The 17,201-nt window shown below is 38.4% G+C and overlaps 1 long non-coding RNA gene across 3 annotated transcripts in view; it reads right to left on the reverse strand.

The window, feature by feature from the left end:
* Positions 1-16,980, reverse strand: part of LOC147653085 (uncharacterized) — a 59,146-nt gene extending 42,166 nt beyond the window's left edge. The window contains exon 1 of one of the 3 annotated variants that reach the window (XR_015287140.1): positions 16,832-16,980. This is a non-coding gene — a long non-coding RNA (uncharacterized LOC147653085). Of the gene's footprint in view, positions 1-15,116; positions 15,230-16,831 lie in introns of those variants that run through there. The other 2 variants (XR_015287142.1, XR_015287141.1) reach the window with 2 other exon arrangements.
* Between the last annotated feature and the right edge of the window lie 221 nt (positions 16,981-17,201).

Here is a 17,201-nt window from a genome sequence, read left to right on the forward strand (position 1 = left end):
ACTTGACATTTTCCACTTCATATCATTGCTTTCTTCATCAAAACGGAAAAAAAAGGTAATAAGATGGATTCCCCTGAGTCACATTTTTCCAATGTGAAGAATTTGTATAGGGGATTCTGGCCCAGGTACAAATTTCATATGAAAAAATCAAATGCAATTTTACCTGCAGCTTTCTACCCTCTCCGCCCTCAGCAAGTTGAAGGTAGTTCTGGTTTTCTATTTCTTTCTTCTCCCTCCTATTTGAGGTACTACCATGACCTATTTCTTATGAAAACAAATGAGCTCCTGGTTTGTTTGATTTTCTTTTATCTGTCCTTCAGCTCTTGTGAGGTTTTAACTGCAGCTCACAAAGGACACAAGTCCCTATCACTACCATATTCCATTTTCACAATTAAAACACAGAATTAATAAAGATGATAAAACACTATAGTGAAAAAAATATTCTTATCTTCAACTGTTATTTTAGCACTCCCTAGTTTCATTTCCCTGCTTTATTGCCAAATGGACTGTTGGAGCCCCTGTAGGAAAATCAGTAGTCAAAAGAGTTTTGTAAAAGAAAATGTCTCTTTCTAATCTTCCTCTGCCTCTTGATAACCACAGAAGATGAATCAATTTTGGTAGGCCATTTTGAAATTCCTAACTTGGATGTGCAAGAGTCGTCAGGGATTCCAGCAAGCTAACAACAGAAATGCTTGTTAGTAACTCATATTTATTTTCAGAATCACTAGAAGTTCAAAACACGTTTTTTTTTTAAATTATTGTTTAGTTATAAATTACACAAATACCACGTGCTGAAAAGGATATTTTCTTATTATTATTTTTTTTCCTGACTAGGCCAAATTCAGACATACTTTGTATGTCTGTCCCATGTACCTGGACTCCTTTTGATACAAAGGAGGAAGGAAGAATTCCACCAAGCCCCAGTCCAGCCCTAGCAGGCTTGAAATCAGCCAGCTAGTAAGGCATGGTAGTTTGAAGGCCTTCCAAAGACATGCAGTTCAGACACACCTTTAGCAATATAGAAGTGTGATTTTATTGAGGAAGAAACTCTGCAGCCCTAGCCAGATATTCAGGAGTGTCTATGGTTGCTACAGGTACAGTTCTTCCTCAGCTGCTCATCTAGAGAAGTGAAAAGACATAGGTAAAAGCTGATAAAATTATCAACTCAGTGCTTTGACTTTTTAACTGAAATACTGCTGGGAATTCCTCACTTTCACTATCAATTCCTGCCAGCTTTAACCAGAGAAGTTCTGTTCTTTAAGACAAGTTGGTTTAATTTCTCCTTATGAGATGGTGATAAAATTGTGTAAAATACCAGTGTTATATCTTGAAATAATGCAATATATTTAGAATAGATTTCAATAAAAAGACAGTTTCTACAGGAAATTGAAACTGCCTGACTTTAACATATACTAAAATTTTGTGCATCTCCCTCTCAGTCCAGTATTAGTCACAAGCAAAGACAGAGTGCCAGAATAAAGAGATCCAGAGTCAATTTCTAACCTAGGTGGCAATTTCTAAGTGTTCCTGTGTGACAACTTTCAACAGCAGAAAAAGGCAATTGGTCATAGTTTTGTACATATATAAATCATAAAGATTTTTACTTGCACTTTGTACATATTAATCAGTCACACACAAATCCCAACAAAAGCCATGATCAGGAACAGAATTCTCACACTTGAAAAAGAAGTTTCTCCTTTGAGCTATCAGCAACTCAAGGACATACCAGGAAGTGGTTATTTAAAGACTTTTCTGATCTTTACCAAGAACTTTGCTGCTAAATGAAAAAGAATGTACAAGCACAAAAGCAGCAGTTCTTTGTCTTACGGTTACTGAGGAAGAACAGACTTTCCTATCCCTTTTCAGTGAAGCATCTTCTACACTATGTGCAGTCCAGGAACATCTCTGGCACTGACATTTTAATGATCCAATCCCACAAATTATTCCCTTAACCGATTAACCTTATTGTTGTAACACTACACTAGTCTAATTTCACTTCTAATTTGGTGGAATTTTTCTGTCTGCCAAGGCTACTCATTACTTTGAAGCACTGTTTGAAACTCAACTCCAGCTACACAAAAACAGTTCTTAAAATAGCCCATGAACTGTGTGAGTTAATGCCAGAATGAAATCAGATATTTGCCTGTGCTCTTCCAGCTACTTTATTTGATGTCTCCTGAGAAGAACCCAAAATCTGCATTTGTTTACTACACTTCACATAATGCTTAGCTATGGAGAGATGGGCTTGATGGATCTATCTGTCTGTGTTAATCTCACCTCTGAATTCATAGAGGACAGGATTATGAGCACTCCTTCATGTGAATGCTCCTTTTATGAATTGCTGACCAAGGGATTACCTCTCAGGACAGAAACCTGTGCAATGGGAGGAAACAAATACCCACAGCAACGAATATGAATGAAATAAAATCAGTGATTCAAAGCACAGTATCCAAGGGTGCTCAGACAACATCTAGAAAGACCAGTTCTTCTTGGGAAGAGATGCTGGATGAGTCTCTGCTGTTGTTAGTGTAGGTGTGTCAGCTGCTATGCCAGCAGGGAGCTAGAACAGGATCCTTTCAGCTGTGCATTCCCACAGGGAACAGAAAAAAAATTAATCATTTTTAGCTGAATGATATCAGAAACTTTTCTTTTCGGCTGGGTTTTTTTTAAATGCCAAAGGCATTCCAAAGCAAAGGATTTGGTAAGAAACTGAGATTTGCTATATATTAATTCACGTTTTACTCAAGTACTCTAAAGTCTATGTTTCAAAGAAGTTTACACAAACAAAGGTTTAGCAGGATGCATTTTCAGTGTGTTACTACTATTTAGTAACACTGCAGGATGAATAAATAAAATGTAAGCAGAGATATGCCTGATGGGGAAAGTGCGATTTATGAGCAGTAGGTAGACACTAATCCAAATATTTTAAAGAGGTCATACAACCATAAAAAGGATTCAGAAAGTGTGAATTTTTGAAAGATGCAACATTTGTTAGAATTTTCTGAAGCCACAAGGCCCTCTTAACCTCTAGAATAATCTGTAAAACAAATAATGCCAAAAAATAAAATCTGTGAAAAATATTTGTTTAAAAGAGTAACTCTATATGAAGACATAAGTTCAGCTATTCAAAATCTACATTATTAGATGTCAAACTGGAACAACTTTCATTTCTTCAAATCAAGACTTCTGTAATTCTCCTAAAGGTACATCTTGGGTAGATAGTAGTACTCTATCACCACATCATTACACTACTAAATCAAAATAAGGTATTTCATGTCAAGTTTCAGTTAATTACTTTACCAAAACCTTGCAAAGCTACCTTTTAAACTAAGGGGGAATAACTTTGAAGGTCTTTACTTGAACTTTTGCTCCATTTTTGATTCTCAAAATATTTAAGAAAGGGGGCTTTAGGGTGGAAACTAGACGTAAAACTAATAGTGATGCTCTTTGTCTCGGCTAGGAATGCTGCCTGGCAAATCTTCCAGCAACATAGGAATATTGGCAAAAGTCTTTACTATACCCTGAGAATGTCATCTGGATTACATCCTCTCTAGCAGAGGGATTAAACCACTTGTAAATAAAGCGAGATCTCTTTTCAGTAGGTTTTGAAAAATTATTTATTTAGAGAAAATAACTATAAAACTAAACCCATTAAAAAAAAAAGGAACTTTTGTGTGGATTTCTCAAGATCCAGTCTGAATTTCACATGCTCTTCAGAAGGAGTAACTGTTTGATTTGTACTTTCAATGTGTTGCAAGAGTCTCACTTATCCATGGGTTTGATCATGACATTCCGGTGGGGAAAAATTATGAAACGGTGACAACACAACACTGACAATTCTGCAAATGTGAGGATGGGAATAGAGGGTCCAACATCTACAGACAGAAACCTGTAACCTTCCCCACTCCAAAAAAAATTCTTTTGTTGAACATATTGAGAAAGGGTCTTAGCTGTGATCAATAATTGCCCACTAGAAGAATTTTGAAGACAGATACTAAACATAGTAAGTAAATCACTACACTCCGTATTTCTTCAACACTGACCCTTTAATGGTGTCAAGAGAAAGGTTTGGGGTTTTTTCACCCCTGCAACTCAAACTGAGAAGCGATGATTTTGGCTGCAGTTTAAGCACACCTTTGAGTAGTTTTTGGGATGTCTATAACCATGGAACACAGAAGTTTATAACTCCAGCTCTGATCTTAATGTTGGTTTTCACAAGGGCCTGTGGGAGATCCTCTGACAGCAAGCAGGTTTGAAAGCAGCTGTGATTACAGTCACTCTGAGGCTGCCAAACACTGCATGTGGGGTGAGACAATGCACCATTCAAATTTTCAGCATGTTTTCTTCCAGCAGAGATTTTACATTTTGATAACGAAAGAGCATAGGATTAAGACACCACACAGAAAGGAGCATGGGGAGAGGAGGAAATCAAGAGGAAAAACAATCCTCGGCTGTTTTAGCAGCAGCATGGTATGAACATACACTGAACAGCCATATGAAATGCTACAAGACATTTTAGGTACATAAAACAGACCAATTATGGTGATGGCTGGGAATCTAACAGTAAAGAGTACCCAAATTTGCTGAGTATTTTAATCTGAGTTTCACACAAACTTTTCAGAAGGGCTCAAATGTTCCCTCTTTCCAAACCGAGTTTTCACATCACTGCCTACTCTAGTAGCCAGGTAATAGCACACCATCTCTGCCAGCATGCCATTCACACCAACTAATGCTTTGGCTGAAGTACAGCATCTCACACTAGCACCATCTGCTCAACAATCTGCCCAGATATCACACACACCACTTAAAATGGAGCCGTGCTCTTTGCTGCTGTCTTGGGTAGCAATGCAAGATGTAATCTAAAGTAAGTATTCTATTACCATCTGTTAAAACCAAGTGGGGCACTGTTCTTTATCTCTTCCATGACCCATCCTCCCTCCAGGGGCATCTCTTCTGTTAATGCTCCATTGAGTCTCACTGCATGACTGATAAAATGACATCATCCCATTGGGAGCTGCTCCACCCAGGGGAGGAGCCAAGCATTCCTACCTGGATATAATCTGAGACTTGGAACACCACAGGCAGCCTTTCTCCACTGGATTCCCAGAAGACCAGACTGTTCTACATCACCACCAGACCTTCAGAAGAAAACTGCACCGTTCTATGGGATCATTGCTTCAACAGAAGCACATCTGTCACTCCAGGAGGGCTGCAGCCATTGCTTAAATGGACTGCTACCCACACCCTGACCAACAGGGTGTCAGGTTGTATTCTGACTGTCAGTGGGTTTGTTTCTTTGTACTACCACATTTTTGTTTTTATTGTAATTTTCCTAGTAAAGAACTGTTCCTATTCCTATATTTTTGCCTGAGGGCCCCTTGATTTCAAGATTATAATAATTCAGACCAGGGAGGGTGGTTTACATTTTTCCATTTCAAGGGAGGTTTCTGCCTTCCTTAGCAGACACCAGTCTTCAACCCAAGACAGCTGTCCACAGAGATAGTTGTAAACTACATTTGACACAGTTCTCTGAGTACATACAAAAAATCTTCCCCACTCCTCTAGTGTGGATCCTGACATTTGATTAATTTGTAGCACAAATGCTCTTTATTAATCTCTTCTCTAATTATTTTGCAGTCATCACACACCTGTGTGTCAGGTGATGCAACACTTTCTTAAGAATTCCTCTCGGACTCAATCCAAAATAATAATCATGAAATAACCAAAATTTTTTCCACTCATTTGAGCACATTCTGTCTACTCTTACTCAGAAAAACATTTTACATCAGTGTCCATGAGGTAACGGAGCATGTTTAAATAGAAGGATAGTTAGTTTGATTTCTTGCTAAATTATCAAGATTTTTTTTTCTCAAAGGCTGTTGATTTAGTTTGTAAATTCTAAAGTAGTATTGTACATGCATGATGTTACAAAAACTGCAAACTGGCCTGCATTGGTTAGGTTTATTTTAATTTACATTAAAGTTTTACAAAGGAAGACATGGCAATTTATGAGAAATAAGTTTAAGTATGAATACTATCAAGACAAGGCATGAATCCAAAGAATCTGTGCTAAATATTAAATTGCTGCACCCTAAGTCCATGTCAGACCCCTTAAATTCTTTACTACATTCTCAGATGTTAGCTGCCCATCAGTCTCTATTATCTAAACAATTGTGTTTTAAGCCTATTCAGATATGGCAAAAGCAGGAATGAGGAAGACATGTCTCACTCAGCTCCATCAAGGGCTGCTTTGGATGACAGTCTTTGGCTAAGACCTAGACTCTCCTCTGCCTGCCCATGCTCACATGTATTAGGCTTCAAAGTTTGTACAGCTGGCCACATTTTTACCTTAATACTATTTACCCTAACTTTGCTATAAATTTAGAACTACAAATAAAATGGCTAAGATGACAACTGAGAGAGAAAGCTCACTGCTCAACATTGCATCCCTCAGTACCACCCCCACTGTCAGTATAGTACTGTAATTCATTATGATGTCATGTAAGGGAACTGAAGGCTACATTCAGGTTGTTATATATAGTTGTTTCAAATTATCATATGCTGTTTCTCAAACAATGACAATAGAGTGTGACCTGCAAATTTAAAAAGCTGTATTAAAAATGCAATACACTTCAAATAAAAATAAAATACCCAAGCCAAGTGTAACCATGTTACCTAGGCATGTCTTTAATATAATATTCATCTGGAACAACAAAGAACATGGATAGCCTTTCATTTTCTACTGTTTGTTTGGCAAAATCCTTCATTCTTTTACCTTTGTCATGAATGCTTCTGACAACAGATACTTGGCTCAGAAACTGAAAATCAAACTGTAAGTACTACTGTAAGAGGTAACAGACAGCATCATAATCTTTCAACAAAAAAGGGATTCCAACTTTACAGTGCAATAGCAGATCTGCCTCTGAGATCACTTCTTGTCCTTTGTGCTGGTCACTGTATTGTTCTGTTTCAGGACCTCTCATTCCTTCATGAAGCAAAAGTAGGATCATAGAATCATTTAGGTTGGAAAAATCTTCAGGATCATCGAGTACAGCCATTAACTGAGCACTGCCATGTCGCCAGGTGCTGCCTCTACACATCTTTTAAGTATGTCCAGGGGTGGTGACTCCACCATTTCCCTGGGCAGCCTGTTCCAGCATCTGTTCCCATTTTGGGAAAGAACTTTTTCCTAGTACCCAGTCTAAGCATTCCCTAGTGCAACGTGAGGAGATTTCCTCTCATTCTGCCACTTACTCTTTGGGGAAAGAGGCTGACCCCCACCTGGCTACACCCTCCTCTCGGGTCACTGTAGGGAGCGATAAGGTCTCACCTGAGTCTCCTTTGCTCCAGGCTGAACACCCCTCAGCTGCTCCTCACAGGACTTGTGCTCCAGACCATTCCCCAGCTCTGTTGTCCTCCTCTGGACACGCTCCAGCACTGCAATGCCTTTCTTGTAGTGAGTGGCCCAGAACTGGACACAGCTCTTGAGGTGTGGCCTCACCAGTGCCGAGTACAGGGGACAATCCCTGCCCTGCTCCTGCTGGCCACACCATTGCTGATCCAAGCCAGGATTCCCTTGGCCTTACCTACTGCTACAGTTCTCTACAGATGAAACAGAACTATTATCTGTAAAGTAAAACCAGTAGAGATCTTGGTCCTTTATTGTTCAGTATAAAGGAAGTACCCATTTTAGTCACCAGGACAGACCTTACTTTTCCTCTACCACTAGAAGTGCACTCTATTTAGTGGTTAGGTTGCCAACACCCATTTTAGTGCACACACCTACAAAAGTGAAAAAGAAACTAGAGGAATCATGGATCAGATTTCTAAAGTTGCCAAATGAAGTTGTATTTTCTACTTGATTTGAAAGCAAGAAGAACAAGTCATCCACCTTTTATTCCAAATAATAATTCTGCTGGTCAAATGACTGCTTTTCTTCTCATTTCACCTCCAAAGTTGTTCCCAGAATACATCCTGTTGCACACAAGCAAGCAAATAGGTTTTGTAACAATTGCCACTGATTGTCAAGAAGCTGCTTCTTGACATTTTAAGAATGTCAATTCTCCAGTGTTTGCAATAATTTTTAAAAATGTGGTTAAAACACAAACATTTTTGTCACTGAAGCAATCAGATCTAAGTACAAAAAAACCCCCAAAATCTCTATGATGTGACAAGAGTGAATTTCAGAAGCCCTGAACTCTGAAAAGATCTGTTGAATTCTGGGACACAGTGACGCCTTTGTCTGTGCTTCCCCCTTCAGGCAAGTTGTGAATAAATCTTTCTAAGCACTTTTCATGACTAGCCCAGGTTTACCAATGGCAGAAAACAGTCTCTGATGCACAAGTGTCCAATACCATCCCAAGATTAGGTGTCTATATAATAAATTCAAGTCATTACTAGTGCCCACTGATGAGTAACTTTGTTAGCAAAACTCTGGTGGAGGCATCCATCACAGCAACATATACCTGAAAGAAGCCCTTGAAGTGGTACTAAAGCACTTGTTTAATACTCATTTCATGGCAATCCTCACTTCTTTTATTTTGCAAGATGCATTACAGCTCACTGCTGTTCTTCCTTGAATATTTAGGTTGTCTTACAATCTCTATTCACAGCAAGTTTGTATAATGAGGAATCCAGTTACTCTTAGATCTAATTACAAGGTATACACACTATACATAAAAAACAACATAACTTTTATTTATTCTTTGCTATAATCTGAGAGTGAAAATGCTCAAATACTTTCCAGACATCACAGGGATGTAATACCTTCTTCAGAAATAAAAAGCCATAACAGGTCAGTTCAAAACAATAGAGCCACAATCAACACTTTCAAAACAAATTTGTTTGAACTTTGCAGTTATACCTGACATATTTAGTTCACTTTTCACTTGATTTATAATACATACTGCTGTTTCAGACTGTCATGCTGTGCCAGCTCTCTGAGTATTGTATATATTGTATACTGCCAGCTATGAAATCATGCTAAGATTGTGAAATACATCAAAGCAAGGACATTCAAAGTTTCTTCAGGCATTCTCATCTAATTTCCCCCTTCTCTGCTTTAGCTGCAGTTTATGTTGCACTACACTGGGGCATGAGCCGGAGATTCTGGTCATCCATCAAAAGAACAAGATGCAGACTTTAAAGACATTTTTCAGAACTGCTGTTAGTGGGTGAACCTCAAAGGCATGACTGAAAACATCCAGTATATTCGCTAAACCTCAAGTCTTTGTGACAGTCATTTTGGAATCAGCTGGCATCTAGCTTTTTTCTTCTCCTCAGTAATATGAAATATTTCATGCTTTTGGAAATCAAAATGTAGTTTTAGTGGTCATTTTGTTTGGTTCGTTGTTTTTTGTTTTTTCCAAACTCAGATGAAGCTCCTAGTGCCTATATCTCCCTTGTTTAACATTACTTGCAACAAACATTTCTTGGGAAACTTGGATATGAGTAGCTACAGCAATTTCTAAGAATTGACAAGAGCATTTAGGTTACTACTTCAACCTTTTTCACTAACAGGTTAAAAAAATCTGCTAAATGCAAATGAATGCAAATGAAGGGGGTCGATTAGCAATGGGGCTATGGCTGTTCCAATTTTCATCTTTCTGTTGTCACTATCAAGGTTTTGTCCAAAATACATGCAGAGACACAAAGAATTTGCTAGTGGCAATGACCAGGAATTTGATGGAAGTTCGGGAATTATTCCTGTCATATAGCAGCACTACTCTCTTCTGGCTTTTAGACAGATCAAGCAATAACTATTCCATTCTGGCTCCTAACACTGCCATAAAAGATGAAAATACTGGAAGAGCTCATTGCTCTGGAGGTTCCCAGGTGAAAGAGACATTAAAATACTAAAATATTGTCCTAGGGTGACTCCCTAAACTAGGACAAATATGTCTGTACTTATGCTGTGCTCTTTCAAATTGGTTCCTATGCCAGCCTAGCTAAATGACTGCTACATTAATGGGATGCTGCTTTCTACTGCCTGCAACTTCCCTGTTCAGTTTCAGTTTGCCTCCCTAAATGTTGGCTCATTGGCTGGCAGTGCTTTGCTGAGCCAACAAACATGCATCCAGTTTAATCCATCTCTCTTACTTAATAGAAGAAATAAAATTAAACAGAAAAACATTTTTTGCTCTGATAAAAAAAAAATCTAATTAATCTATTCATTACAAAACTGTCATTATACAACCAGCTCACAGAAAAAGTTTAAAAGCCTCAGAAGACACTTGGCAGCCTATTGTATCTGTGCTAAGAACACACTCTTACAACTCTTCTGTTGCTTTAAAAAATATATATATTAAGTTACTTAAGATATTTCAGGTTAGCAGCTATACTGGTAAGACAGCTTTATATTGCAGCTGGCACAGTTTAGAGGCTCTTCTTTATTTGACTTAAAGACATAATGGTGGCCAGACTTGGATTCACCAATCACTCATCAAATTCAAGAATGATCAGCCTCTTTTCCTTCCAATTATATAAAATTTTTCAGGAACTGGATGCCTGTACATTTCTGGGGGTGTGGTTTGGCTGCTTCAGTTATTCTACAAATAAAATACAAAAGAAAGAAGAGTGTATGGGCTTGGAGATTTCTCACCTCCTCTGAATTATTACTAAACAAATGTAATTTGTGGTCTGAGAAGGAGTGGATGGAACTGTTACCCACACTCCCATTAGGACATGCTAACACATCTGCTAATGCATTTTTTGCCTGCCAGGACTTTCAATCTACCCCATATTAAATCCCAAAGTGCTCTGGAGCCAGTCTGGCCAGCTAGCAAATCACAGTCCCCCTCCTATGTGTCTTGTTTGTGGCAGCACCAGCTCTATAATTCTCAGTCTCACATTGGATTCATGAGGCTGTCACAGTCCTATTTTACTTCCCAGCTGCATAGACTGCTCTTTAGTGAAGCCAAAATTTACAAAAATCCTCACTCCCCCTTGTTCAGCAAGTGACTGCATCGGCCCTCTGTAGTAAGAGAGGACTGATCTTTTGTTTGCTTTCCAAGAATAACATTGTATTTCAGCCATTCTTAAGGCATTTATCAACATGCCTGAAGGAAAGTTATCATATTATGCATTGATTGCTTTCTTAATTTCCTATAAAAAAGCCAACATTCTGTTTCTATTATGCAATACAAACAAAGGCATGGGCAGTTCAGAAGAGCATGGGGGTGGTGATGGCTTAGTGTTTTTTTACTTTCTTCTCCTCCACTTCCACCAACCTTTTTTTAATAAGTTAACTAGACAAATATCTTAAAAATTCTCCTGTGTATATTTAGAAATTAAAAATAAAAATAAAACAAAGATCTAATAGAATTTGTTACTCTAAAAGAGCATAAGGAAAATGTTATTGTCCAGTTTGTTGGAATGCAGAATTGTCATTGCAGAGCTGGAACTAATGTTTAAACTTGTTTTTCTGAGTACTAAAGTCATGTTAACCTTTCCCATTACTTCTCCCTCTCTAAACACCAGCTATCTATTTGGATCGCTATAAAACAAGGTAAAACAATGTCAAATGGAGACAAAGACAATCCAGTGAACAGCAGATTTTGACATAGGGTGTTTTTTCCCAGCATTCTTTTAGCCAGTTTAAAGAGCCATTGAAGTTCATTAATTATTCATAGAGCAGGGAACTGCAAGGACTGAGGAAGTATTAATTAGCGCTTGCATGAATCAAGAATTAACAGATTGTTCACAGTGGTCACAGGAAACTCTCCCTTACTTGAACTACTCTACTATGGTATACCTAAAGTAGTAATAGCAGCTATTTCCAAAACTAATCCACCATACAAAGCACTTGGTCCCAGAAAGGTGTAAGAAGAAATACATTCTCTACCATTTTAAAAAGGCTGGAAGTCATTCTAAATACCAATTCATAATAAAACATAAAAAACCTCAAAAAAACCTGGTACAATTGAGTGTGTTGTAACCAGCAAATATTTACTTTTTAAGGGACAAAGTCAAAGCTATAACCTAGCAGCACATTCTTTCAGGAGGAATATATTCTCTGTAGATAAAGATATCCTTCAGCTTGTATCACAGCCATGAAGTATCCATATAGATGTCTTGTTTGTAAAGACTCAGGATATGTTTTGGGATTCACTATGAGGAATCCTCCAATAAAAGCAAAATATAGCTTTCTACTGACAGGATAACCATTGAGCTAAGCTGCCCCCTCTACACAAGGGCCAGCAGTAGGACCATTTGTTGTGTCTCACTAAATCAAAAACCACCTAGAGCAAAACATAAACCTAGAGAGGAAAAGAGAAAGAACAGATTTGGGAAATTAGGTCTAGATCCATATGCCGAGAGGACCAGAAGTCAACTACCTTTGCAAAATACACTTTCATAAATATTTGAGAACCAGGAAATTGCAGGTATAATTGATTTCATCATATCTGGGCCTGCAGTGGAACCTTGAAAGGAGCCAATTTTGTAATGCTTTCTACTTTTTAACTGAAAAAATTCCTTGAAGGTGTCAGTTTTCCATATGCATTATATCTATGGCTATGGATTTTTTCAGTGGCACAAACTGAGGACTAAAGCTCATAAGGTGCTCTCAATACTACAAGAAAGGAACCAACCAAGAAGAACACTTTTTAAAAATTCTTTTTCTCGTTTCAAAGAAATTGATTATCACTGTTTCACAGGCAGAAGGTGCCTGTAAACAACTGTGAGCCCTTACCACCTCAATATTTCTATACAATCATACACAAAGTAGAAGTCAGAAACCTTCCTGGTTTTTCCTGGAGAATTAGCTTACACCTGTCCCTCAGTATGAAGAGCTTATCAAGAAACACATATTAGAATTTACATTAAAGAGATTCCTAAAAGAGACAGGAAGATAAAATAGCATAGTTTTTGTTTTACTTAAAAATAAAGCAGAAGAAAGGAAAACCCAAAACTATTTCCACAATTAAAGCATCACTGGATGCATGTGGCAAACAAAAAAATGGATGGCCACATTTTGATGGCATTTCAACTTCACTTGGTGGGCATCACATGCTGTACCCTGTAGCAACACAAAGTGTGAAGCTCATCATCTATTGCTGAATGATCTTTATGCATAGAAATGTCACAGAACATAGTACAACAGTATGCATATATGAGTGTATAGAATAACTAGTGTATCACTCTTAGCTGACATTCTGATCCTAGGATTAATTAAGCGCTTATTTATTTTTTATTCGGTGCAAGTATATCTCCTTTCATGATCAATTTTGGTGAGTAATACCATATCCAAATGAAAATTTTAATTATACTAGTTAAGATGCAGAGAATCTCATAACTATAAGCCTTAAAAAAACTAAGGGTAAAACATTAACATTAAAAAAAAAAAAGGTAGGGTAAAAAAGCTTCTGAATAAGTTCAAATACCCAAGTGTGATATTACTTCAGCAGGGTTACTCCTGATCAAGAGCTGTTCATTGAAAACTGAGAAAAACATTTACTACTAAAAGTAGCATGGAGACGCCAGTCAAATTGATCTTGCATATTTGCTCTTCATTTAGAAAGTTTCAGAGCATTCCCCAAGATTATCTGCACTTTATTCATGTTTTCTCAGGTCTAGACTAAACAGACATAGCTTCTGACCTAAAACATATCCTCTTGGTAGTGGACATGGCACCTTCTTGACCAGCATGCAGCAATAGCAGACTAATGCAAATCACAGCTCAGCTGGGGGTGTTAGAGCAGGAACTTCATCTCTCGAGCAACCTGGTTCTCTTCTTACAAGGAAAGAGCTGTACAGGCCCTGTGAGTGAGCAGCCCCACTGAAAAGACTCTGGGGTCTTGGTGGACAGGAGTCTAACCATTGGTGACTTGTGACCTGGCAACAATGAAGGCTAACAGTACCTGTGGCTGTACCACCCAGAGAATTATAAATTTTCTAATGAAATTATAAAGCTTCCCTAATTAGGGAACTTCAGACTGTATCTGAACTCATTGTTGAACAGCCTCCTAAGGACCTTTGCAACCTGAATGATTTATATCAGTGTCACCAGATTGTCAGGATCATGATGGTAATTACAGAGATCACTTCTACCAGTGCAGCATCTCTCAAAATTAAAAGCATCTGCTTCTGCACACCTTTGCGTCCAGAAAGTTTCATGTCCAGGATTGAGCCTTACTTGGCCCTACCTTGCTTTGAGAGCAGACAAGACATCTTTATTATCATTAGGTATCATTTCTGAAGAACAGCATCTATCCCACTAGCCAAGTTTATCTGTTCTAACAAAGTCCATGCCAGCATATTTGAAAGATTACATGTATGAATCATTCCTTTAAAGCAATTACTGTGATGTTTTTATTGGAAAACTCCTGCATTCCTCAGATTCTCAATGCTGTTCCTTGCAACAAAACCTACAAGCACGGAACATTGTTTCTTTTGTTTCACATCATCAAAATGAGTATAATCAACTGAGTGAGATTTCAAGACTGTTTTTAAGAGTCAAGCCAGATTATATTGTGAAAGAAAACTGTCACTATGTTTATCATTCTTCTGATGGAAGAAAAAGATAAAAAATAGAGAAAAATAAAAAAAGAGGAGAAAAGAGGAGAAAAGAGGAGAAAAGAAAGAGGAGAAAAAAGAAAAAAGAAAAAAAGAAAAAAGAAAAAAGAAAAAACTTACCACCCTTGTAGTAATGCTTTTCCTACAACCTACAGCTGAACTGGGGAGAAAGTTACTCACTATATTACTATACTAGACCATTGATTTATACTGTCTAAACACAGACATTTAGCCAAAACATTCTATTCAACCTCCATTCACCACCAACCCAACCATACGTGATGCAGCTGTACCTGTGCCAGGGTTGCTGCAGGAACAGCAACATCCCTGCCCCTGGCAGGATGGGGAGGGAGCAGAACAAGGAGGAGAAATGACATTCAAATATTCAATAGCAGTCAAAAAATTTGTTAAGTGAGATTAGTACATTCTAGCTAATAGATTAAAACTACTTCATACTTCAGGCATCTCAGAATGTTTAAAATACTTACAATAGGTAAGTATTACTTTAAGGCAGCACCACATGGGATCACTTATTATGAAATCAGACTTCAAATTAAACACATGGAAAAGAGAAACGCTTTGGTAATTTACTCTACGCCTACCTCTAAAACTCCCTGTTTCATCTGCCGCGCTGCCTGCTCGCTTCTGCGTCAAATTGTCTCCTAATGTGCTCCTAAGTCCTGCCTGTCTCTTGTTACTGCACAGGCGTGTGCCAGGCACCAAGCCAGCCAAGGCATATGTCCTGATGGCTAACTGATACCAGCTGATCTCCTGCCTCCTGGAGTTACTGTGATCCACCACGGCAGCTGAACCACCCTTCACCTCCATACCTTAATCCCCAGCACACCTTCATTACACCAGTTGCAGGCACTGGCCTGCGAGCTGGTGCAGCTTCATCCAGAATAAAGACCATTTCAATAGACTAATTTAGTCCAGCCTCAGGTTTTCCATAGAAACATCTCTTTTTCCTTTAAATTCAGTGAAACTCTTTCTTCTTTGTGAGAAGGAGCAAAAAAATTAAACTACTCACAAGGTTGGCCTATTTGCATCAGTTCAAAATGAAGTGAATACTGGAGTTTAAAAATACAGCACTTTAATCATTTCACATTTACATGTGCCATTCTAAGATAAGCATGAATAGACAAGGAGTAATTCTTTGAAAAGCACCAACTTTCACGCACACCATGTTCCAGGTCCCTTTTTGGTTTTGAGCCGCATCACCTCCATCACCAGAGATGTCCACGGTAAACAGTGAGGACTGGAGTGACAGATATTAACTACTTTCCTCTAACTCAACCTCATCATCACCGGCTTTCTCTTCACATCAGCAGATACAAAACACACTTCAGGTATGTCAATTCCCTGTGAACACAAAGCCCTTTCAACTCAGTGCCTCCAGGACTGGATTCATCTCTATATTACTAAGGCTCAAGGGGAGGCATTAGGTATATTGGGAAGATAATCTGATATATGTTTATTTTCTGACAGTCCACATACCAAAACACACTATGTATGACTTACAGCCATGCAGCACATACAACTTACCTCGGAACAGAGCTTGGCAAACAAACCACTCCTCCTCATGTAGATCTAAACTAGTCTCTCTGCCAGGTTTCAGTTCAGTATTATGGCCAGGCCCTGACACAGACTGGCCTTACAAGAAAGGCTCCAGAAGCAGTGAGGCTGATGCTTTCCTCTCCTCCAGCTTTCCCCCAGAACACAGGACACATATACACTGGATCCATATCCAAATTATATCCATCACTCCATAACAGCCCAACTGAAAATTCAGTCATCAACTGCTTCCCCAGAGAGCTCATAAGTTAGAACAAATCTCTAGAGACTGAAACTATATGGTAGCAATCAGAGAGTGGATGAATTTCTTAGACATGCACAGAAATAAATCAAATTAAACTCTCCCAAGACTGGACCAAAAACTATTTTCTAATTGGATTTAGAGCCTCAGACACTCCTGATAAAGGGAGTGAGCCCTCTAAATTTCAATTCATCCAACAGAGAAGCAAAAAGGCAGTGATATATTAAGATAAATGGACAAATGCCTCTTCCACAGGCAACAACTACCATAAAATACCAGTATATTCATGGGGAACCACATCTTTTTGTGCATCTCTAAGAAGCAAACAGGATTTCATTCACATATCCTCCACTTAACCTGTGACACTCCACCACTTCACCACTATGCCAATCTGTCCTCTCTTCTTCCCCAGCTTACATCTAGAACACTCCTTCATTCTGTTTCTTAATAAATAATTTCCATACCCCAACAGCAACTTGGTTTCAGTACCCAGCCACTCACCTCCATTATTCATTACAGAAAACCAGAGGCTCCTGCTAATCAGAAGTGAGCTTCTCTTTCTGTTTTGCAATGTAAAAGAATTAAAATAACTGTACATCAAGCACTACTGTAGTTCTTTAGAGAAAAAACAACCTGCACAGAGCAGATCCATACTCACCAACACCCACCCTCAAAAAACAAAGCAAAACCTTCTAATGGCATGCCATCAGCAGCCCCATTTGGATTCCTTCACCTGTGTAACACAGGTGGTAAGGATCAAAGTCTACATCACCACTAAGCCACATTTTTGCTGGCTCAAAAAGATAAGAGTGTCATATCAACAATGCTTTACAGCTGCCATAAATGCTTTGCATGTCTCAAAACAAACCAG

The sequence above is a fragment of the Cyanistes caeruleus genome, chromosome 5 (genome assembly GCF_971803275.1).
Source record: "Cyanistes caeruleus chromosome 5, bCyaCae1.hap1.1, whole genome shotgun sequence".
In the NCBI taxonomy this organism is placed as follows: domain Eukaryota; kingdom Metazoa; phylum Chordata; class Aves; order Passeriformes; family Paridae; genus Cyanistes; species Cyanistes caeruleus.